This window comes from Mobula hypostoma, chromosome 16, assembly GCF_963921235.1.
Source record: "Mobula hypostoma chromosome 16, sMobHyp1.1, whole genome shotgun sequence".
In the NCBI taxonomy this organism is placed as follows: Eukaryota; Metazoa; Chordata; class Chondrichthyes; order Myliobatiformes; family Myliobatidae; genus Mobula; species Mobula hypostoma.
In genome coordinates this window covers 48,388,842-48,395,394 of record NC_086112.1, presented here as the reverse complement: position 1 = coordinate 48,395,394, position 6,553 = coordinate 48,388,842, and the positions used below count along the sequence as shown (strand labels likewise).

At 40.8% G+C, this 6,553-nt stretch overlaps 1 protein-coding gene across 4 annotated transcripts in view; it reads left to right on the top strand.

Annotated features, from left to right (window-relative positions):
• The first annotated feature begins 809 nt into the window (after window positions 1–809).
• Window positions 810–6,553, top strand: part of sema4d (sema domain, immunoglobulin domain (Ig), transmembrane domain (TM) and short cytoplasmic domain, (semaphorin) 4D) — a 212,286-nt gene continuing 206,542 nt past the window's right edge. For 3 of the 4 annotated variants that reach the window (XM_063068913.1, XM_063068914.1, XM_063068907.1), the window contains exon 1: window positions 810–1,153. The gene's annotated coding sequence lies outside the window, so the exon portion shown is untranslated. Of the gene's footprint in view, window positions 1,154–5,369; window positions 5,655–6,553 lie in introns of those variants that run through there. The other variant, XM_063068909.1, reaches the window with a different exon arrangement.

Genomic DNA, 6,553 nt, shown 5'->3' with positions numbered 1-6,553 from the left:
TGATAGTTCACATTTATAGAACTGGGAGTAACATCTTACCCATTGGCAGAACAACCTGACCTGAACTGGAACCAAGACCACAAACGGGGTCTTTTTTTTCCAAACATACCTTCCCTAACCATGGACATTCTGACCTAGCCCCATCCAAACCAAAATGTTTGACACAGAATATACACCCAACCCATCCTGAACTCCACACATCCAGACAGCCACGCCTTGCCGGGCTGGAGTGCACTGACCAGGCACTGGTTGGAAGGAGAGCTGTTTGTATCTGTGGTGAAGGTATTGATAACATTTCCCACGGTGAATTAACTTTACATTTGAGATTTTGGGCAATATGTAATAATGATCGTTTTACTAGTTAACTAGAAATTGCTTCTGCTAGCAAATGGCTGCAATCTGACACTGACCTGGCAATGACAACCTAGGTGAACAACCTAACCCCACTCCTGGTTGTATCACACAGTAGGAATGATATGAAGTTTCGATAGATGTCCAAGTTTACGGTCCTCTCCTTGTGACAGTCCATGAATCTAGTGTTTAAAAATAACTAGAAAAGTAAAATAAAGAAATAACTACATATTCTTACTTAAAAATACAACCAAAATAATTCCGATGGCGATTGCCGTTTAAGTAATATTGAGCATTGGCAAATGGTCATTTCAATTTGAAAAAGCGCTTTTAAAATCGAAGTTGCATAGGAAGACTGCACATGCTACAATTGGCTTTGGATGGCAAGAAACTTGAAAGCAAAAGGGGGCGTACGTTGGGTGGGGGTGGAAGATGAACTAATCAGCCATCGTGCTGGTTGCAGCTGCGATTTGTCTCAAATAGCCGAAACTTTATCTCTGCTTCGCTGCCGGACTCTGTCTAGTCTTTCAAGACACCTCGTGGGGGAAAAAAACCCACTACGAATTAAAAAAGAGATATCGACCTGTTGCAGATTGTAGAGGATGCAGTAAAACGGTGGGGGTTGTAATCGGTGCAGTGCACTTGCTTTCGTTGAGGTTGCAGCTGGCTCGCCACTGAGCGCCGAGTCAGACCAACTCCCAGCCCGGCTCACGGCGGCCATAGTGCGAGGCGGAACCTGGACTTGTTGCAGCAGGAGACCTGCTGAAATAGCTTCACATTTCCTCCTCGTGTTTTTTTTCCGGTAAGTTGTTGCATGCTCGGCTGCTTTGAGTATTTTTTTTAGTTGTTGCTAGAAAAGCAAGTGCAGCGTCTCGCGGCGTGGCAGTGTTTCAATCTCTCCCCCCCCACCCCACGTTTTATTTAAAGTTTTGTTGAACCCGAAATGACTTCGCACCCCTCGGGTTTTCCCTCTTTACAATTTAAAGCCCCAGCTTTGAGTTATTGAGACACACTTTTGTTGCTCTTTCTTGTTTGTTGGCGCGCAAATGTTCTAACCTTTTTTGAATAAATTTATAGATAGTTTCAACCACATTTGTGAGTGCAATGGGATCAATTTGAATCACACGGTCAGTGCACTTTTGAGTAAACAATTGGTCAAACATTTACCTTTGTGACTCCAATGTTGCTGGAACACGTGAGATAAAAATGGGTAGCCCTTGAAGCTTTTGAAACTGCTTTTATTGTGGAACGGATTCGACGTTTATTTATTGAAATGTGTTGAAAACGGAGGGTTGGATTTTTGCAATAATTGCATTAACTATTGTTTTCAAAATTTGCAGTTCAACGCGTAGAGATTATGGCTTCTAACCGTAACACTTTCGGTGTGGAAGACATTAGTATATCTGTAAGGAATTAAATATCTCCTGGATTACAGCTTTCTATTTTAAGGGACCTTAGGAGCGGGTTTTTCTAATATGAGATTCATGTTGATTTTATGTTATAGATAAAAGGATTGCAGTACGGTCTAAATCTGAATTATGTTAGCAATCCCCAGCGGTTTTGTATGTTAGCGATTTTAGCCAGCGCGTTTGAGGCTGCTGTTAGGTGCTTTCGTCTGAATGCATGCTGAGCTTGCTATGACTACTCGGCAGCTTGAATGCCACAGCAACAAAGACTGAGGAACAGGTCACTTGCCTTGCTTCTGGGTTGCTGTTGAAATGGTTGGCTGGGGTGGAGAGGGGCTTGGAGATAAGATTATTGCAAGGAGAGGAGAATAAAGAAATATAAGTAAGGAGGGACTTATATAAAACACCGCTTGGTATACAAATCAAAAGTTACTGAGGTCTCTGCACTGCACAATTAATATTTTGATCAGGACCAAATCTGGAGCCTCAGCCGTTTGCACTCGGTGCCTTAAGATGCGAACGGAATCGGAAAGTTACAGATCTTTCATAAACATGATTGCTCGCTTATTGATTTGCTTTACATGCAAAAGTGTACAATTTCTGAACGTACCTCTTTTGGTATCAAATGTGTAAACATTTCTGGAAAGTTTATTAAATCTTATTAATATTACTGAAAGGCAATATGTTTGAAATGTTATTTCCAAGAAGGGTACTGACCTGGCTTTCTGATCCCTTGAACATTTAATTCTGTCATTTAAATTTAATGAGTTACCCACCAGCTTTCCATTATAAAGACATGTAAATTTGACAAATTATGTAAAATTTAAGAATAAATTCAATATTCTATAAAGATGAACATTTAAGGAGCAGTGTTGATGCTACACCTTTTAATTTCAGTTATTGGCCTCGGCTATAACCATCCACAAACTTGCTGATGAATAAATGTATTTTATTAAGTTTATTGGAATATAATGACTAAATGATGAAAGGAAGGCAAAGTATGGCAGTTCCATCAGACTGTGCCTTTGGGATGGTGAGATATGTCACTTGCATCTATTCCCTTGATGCTTGAGGTTTTTGATCTCACCGTGCCTTGCTTGGGTGGGGGGTGGGGGGGTGGTAAGAAGGGGTGGGGGTGATTGTGGGGGGCTATTGACTGGAGACAGCTTTTCCATGTACAGTAAGGTCATTGATAACTGGACTGTTTGTGTTGTAGAACAATTAACTGGAATATATAGCTATGACAGAGAGCATGGTTACATGAAAAACCCTTCAATCTCTTTACAGTTTATATATTTGTAATAATTACATCGTTTCTCACTACAAACATGAAAAATAATCACATTTGAATTGGAGTTAAGCCCATCAGATATTCTTTGTCAGTATGTAATCATGACACTTTCCCTGTTTAATTCAAATACTTGGTTGGTATTCCGACACTTTTTGAATTATGCTATGTTTGTCGTGAAAATGCTTTTGAATATACATTAAACACTTTGTTTAAAGCTTCTTTTAAAAAAGATGATCAATGCATCCATCCCAAATCCTGCTTTCCTGTCGTCCATCCTTATTGACCTGTGTCGTGCTCTCTCAAAACATTGCATCTGTCTGTGGATTTTGCCTGGTCTTATCTCTGCAACTCCCTTCCAATCATTATTGCCACTGCCCCCCCCCCACCCCCCAGTCTCCCTTGAGATCTCATTTTGTGCATCTCCTCCTTCACCAGAGTTATGCTTTCTGTTCTTGGGTTCTGTGTGTTGTAATTGTCAGACCCAGAATCAGATTTATTATCACTGGCATGTGATGTGAAATTTGTTAATTTAGCAGCAGCAGTTCAATGCAATGCATAATCTAGCAGAGAGAGAAAATAATAATAAATAGAATAAAACATAATAGACGAGTAAATCAAATACATGTATTGAATAGATTTTTTAAAAATGTGCAAAACCAGAAATACTGTATATTTAAAAAAAGTGAGGTAGTGTCCAAAGCTTCAATGTCCATTTAGGAATCAGATGGCAGAGGGGAAGAAGCTGTTCCTGAATCGCTGAGTGTGTGCCCTCAGGCTTCTGTACCTCCTACCTGATGGTAACAGTGAGAAAGGGGCATGCCCTGGGTGCTGGAGGTCCTTAATAACGGATGCTGTCTCATATAATTGTCTCAACGCTATTCAATTTCTTTCCTTTAAAGTTCTTATTTTATAAATGCTTTGATAAAGCAAATGATCACCTTGTCGAATCAATGAATGATGTAGTACTGAATTTCCTCAAATCTCTGCAGAACTCTGTTATGGCTGTAGTGTAGGTCGCACTTTTGTATTGGAGGCTACCTGGAAGTGTGTCAGGTCAATTAAGTATTGGGGTTAATAGCGGGAGATGGTTTACCATGTGCTGATGCTCATTTGCACTGTCCTTTGCCTCTGAATTCTGGCACTGGCATCATTTCACGGCTGGCCTTTTGACCCTGTGTCTGCTGTGCTTCACCTTGATGCAGATCTTAAAATTGTGGGTTTTTTTCCCCCCTGTAAGTCCAGCATACTGTATATACCCCCACCAATATTCAACGGTTGCTTAGGAAAGGGCTGCTTCAGGAATACCTTTCTGTGGCAACTTGGCTTGTTTATGCAAAAATCTGGTTGTATGGAGCTGTTTGTGAAGTAGGAAGTTCATCCCGTACTTTTCCTGTTAAGAGAAGAATCACCTTTGAATTGACTTATTAATAGGTACAATTTCACTTGTATGACATGAATATAGACAATCTTTATTCAGAGTAGAATCTGCCACCCTAGTAAGCATTTTAAATATTGTAATCACAGAGGAAAATCATTAATTCTATACATTATTTAATATCATTGTTAATGGCACTCTTATTGGCCTCATCACTGAACTAAAGAGAGAAAGATCAGCTTGATGGCCTGATATTGATTTTTTTTTGTGTGTGACAGGGTCAGCCTTTTTAATGATGTTCATTAGGATCAAATAACACTGCTGGATGCAAGTTGAGGTGCCAGAGGACAGTTGCTTGGGTAAAGGGTCAGACATCAGCATATTTCAGCTTAAAAGAGGAAAATAAATTAAAAAAAACATTTTTGTAAATTACTTTTTGCACTTTCTTGATATGAGGGGACAGAACTTTTGAGAGGGTTCATCTGCCGATCCAGCTAATGGTTGTGGAATGTGTTGCGTTTTCTTTACCTTGAATAAACTGCAAGTCTAGTCCATGGCTCAAAACACCTGTACATCTGGAAGCAAGATGGGTGAATCAGGCAGTACTATTTATTAAAATCAAGGTCTAGATATGATTTGTATGGACTTGAATTGACCACTCATGTTGATTGAGGATGTAGGCACGGCTGACTGAATAGATTCCTGAAGTTGATTAGGAAAGCGAAGCATTTGTATAAATGGCTTCATCAATAGAATGTTATTATGTTAGTAGAAAATGCTGTTTAGCATATGTATGGGGACTTTGTAATCTTTGGCACTGAATATACTCGGAAAATGCTTTTCTCATTGTGCGAATAGATAGAATTTGGTTTGGATGCCTGCCTACTGTCAGGATTTTCTCATTTATCATCCCTCCCACCTCCCCCACCTTCCTGTTGGCTAATTCATGCCCTTTCATAGCCATTTTGGAATAGCATTGATGGTCTTGCAATCACACAGACTGAAGAGAAGCAAGCATTGAACCTTGTGTGCTGAAATCAAATTGTTAATTCTGAGTGCATTTTTCTTGCCTCACGGCATGTTCTGAATGTACTAGCGTTCTTCTTGCCTGACTCATTATTGCTGCGTTATCTCTTGTGTTTGAGCATATTTCTCGCAATGCAAAAGGGATCTTGTACGGTACTTAGGTGCAATTGGTTTCCTACTCTGCAACATGCTCAGAATCCTACAGGTAAGCACTGAACAGCCCAGCATTCAGTTTAGACTCTTTTTTATAAAAAAAAATTGTTTTTAATCTTTGTTTTGTCAAGGCCATCAGTTGCTCCTTCTTAATTGCCTTTTGGAAGGTGAGATTGAGTCTTTCTGGTGGTTATTACAGTGCTGTTCTGTGACACTGAAGGAATGATTTTACTTTTAACGGCTAGATGGCATACAGTTTGGGTAGGAATCTGTAGAGGTGTTCCTAAAAGCCAGCTTCCCGTGTCATGGCTTCGGTGTATATAACAGGTTTAGCTGGTGATGTCAGCTTAGTCTATGCAAGCAACTGAATATATTTTGTAGATTATTATTGGAATTAGGCATTCACTGACTATCGGATGTGGTCAACCAGGTGAGTACCGTTCCCTGACTCGTCAGGCACTCCTTTCTGCAAGCCCATAATTAAAGGCCATTCGATTCTGCAATGTGACCGTCCGAATGGCCACCATGTTGGCCAGTACTTGGATTAATGCATTCTCCGTCTGCTCAAACGCCGTGGCTGTCTCATAGGCCTCTATCTCCATTGTGGAAGCCATGCAGCATCATTTCCTGGGACAACCTGGCCGCACCATTCCAGGGGGAAAAGCTATCATCCAGCCCCTTCCTGCCCCTGTGATACGCCTCTAATTCGCTGATCATCCAGGCCACTAATATGATGTATGTACAGTGCAACAAATCCTGGACAGCAGCACGCATACCACCCTGTGGAGAGCAGTGGGAGCTGCATATCCAATAAGTACCATTCACTGCCTACCTTCACAGCGCTATCTGGCGTAGAAATAGTTGTCCCACGATATGTCCCAGTGACTGGACCTGTGGTCATCAACTACACCAACATTCCTTTCCCTGCCTTGTTGGGTGGGGAAATCATGC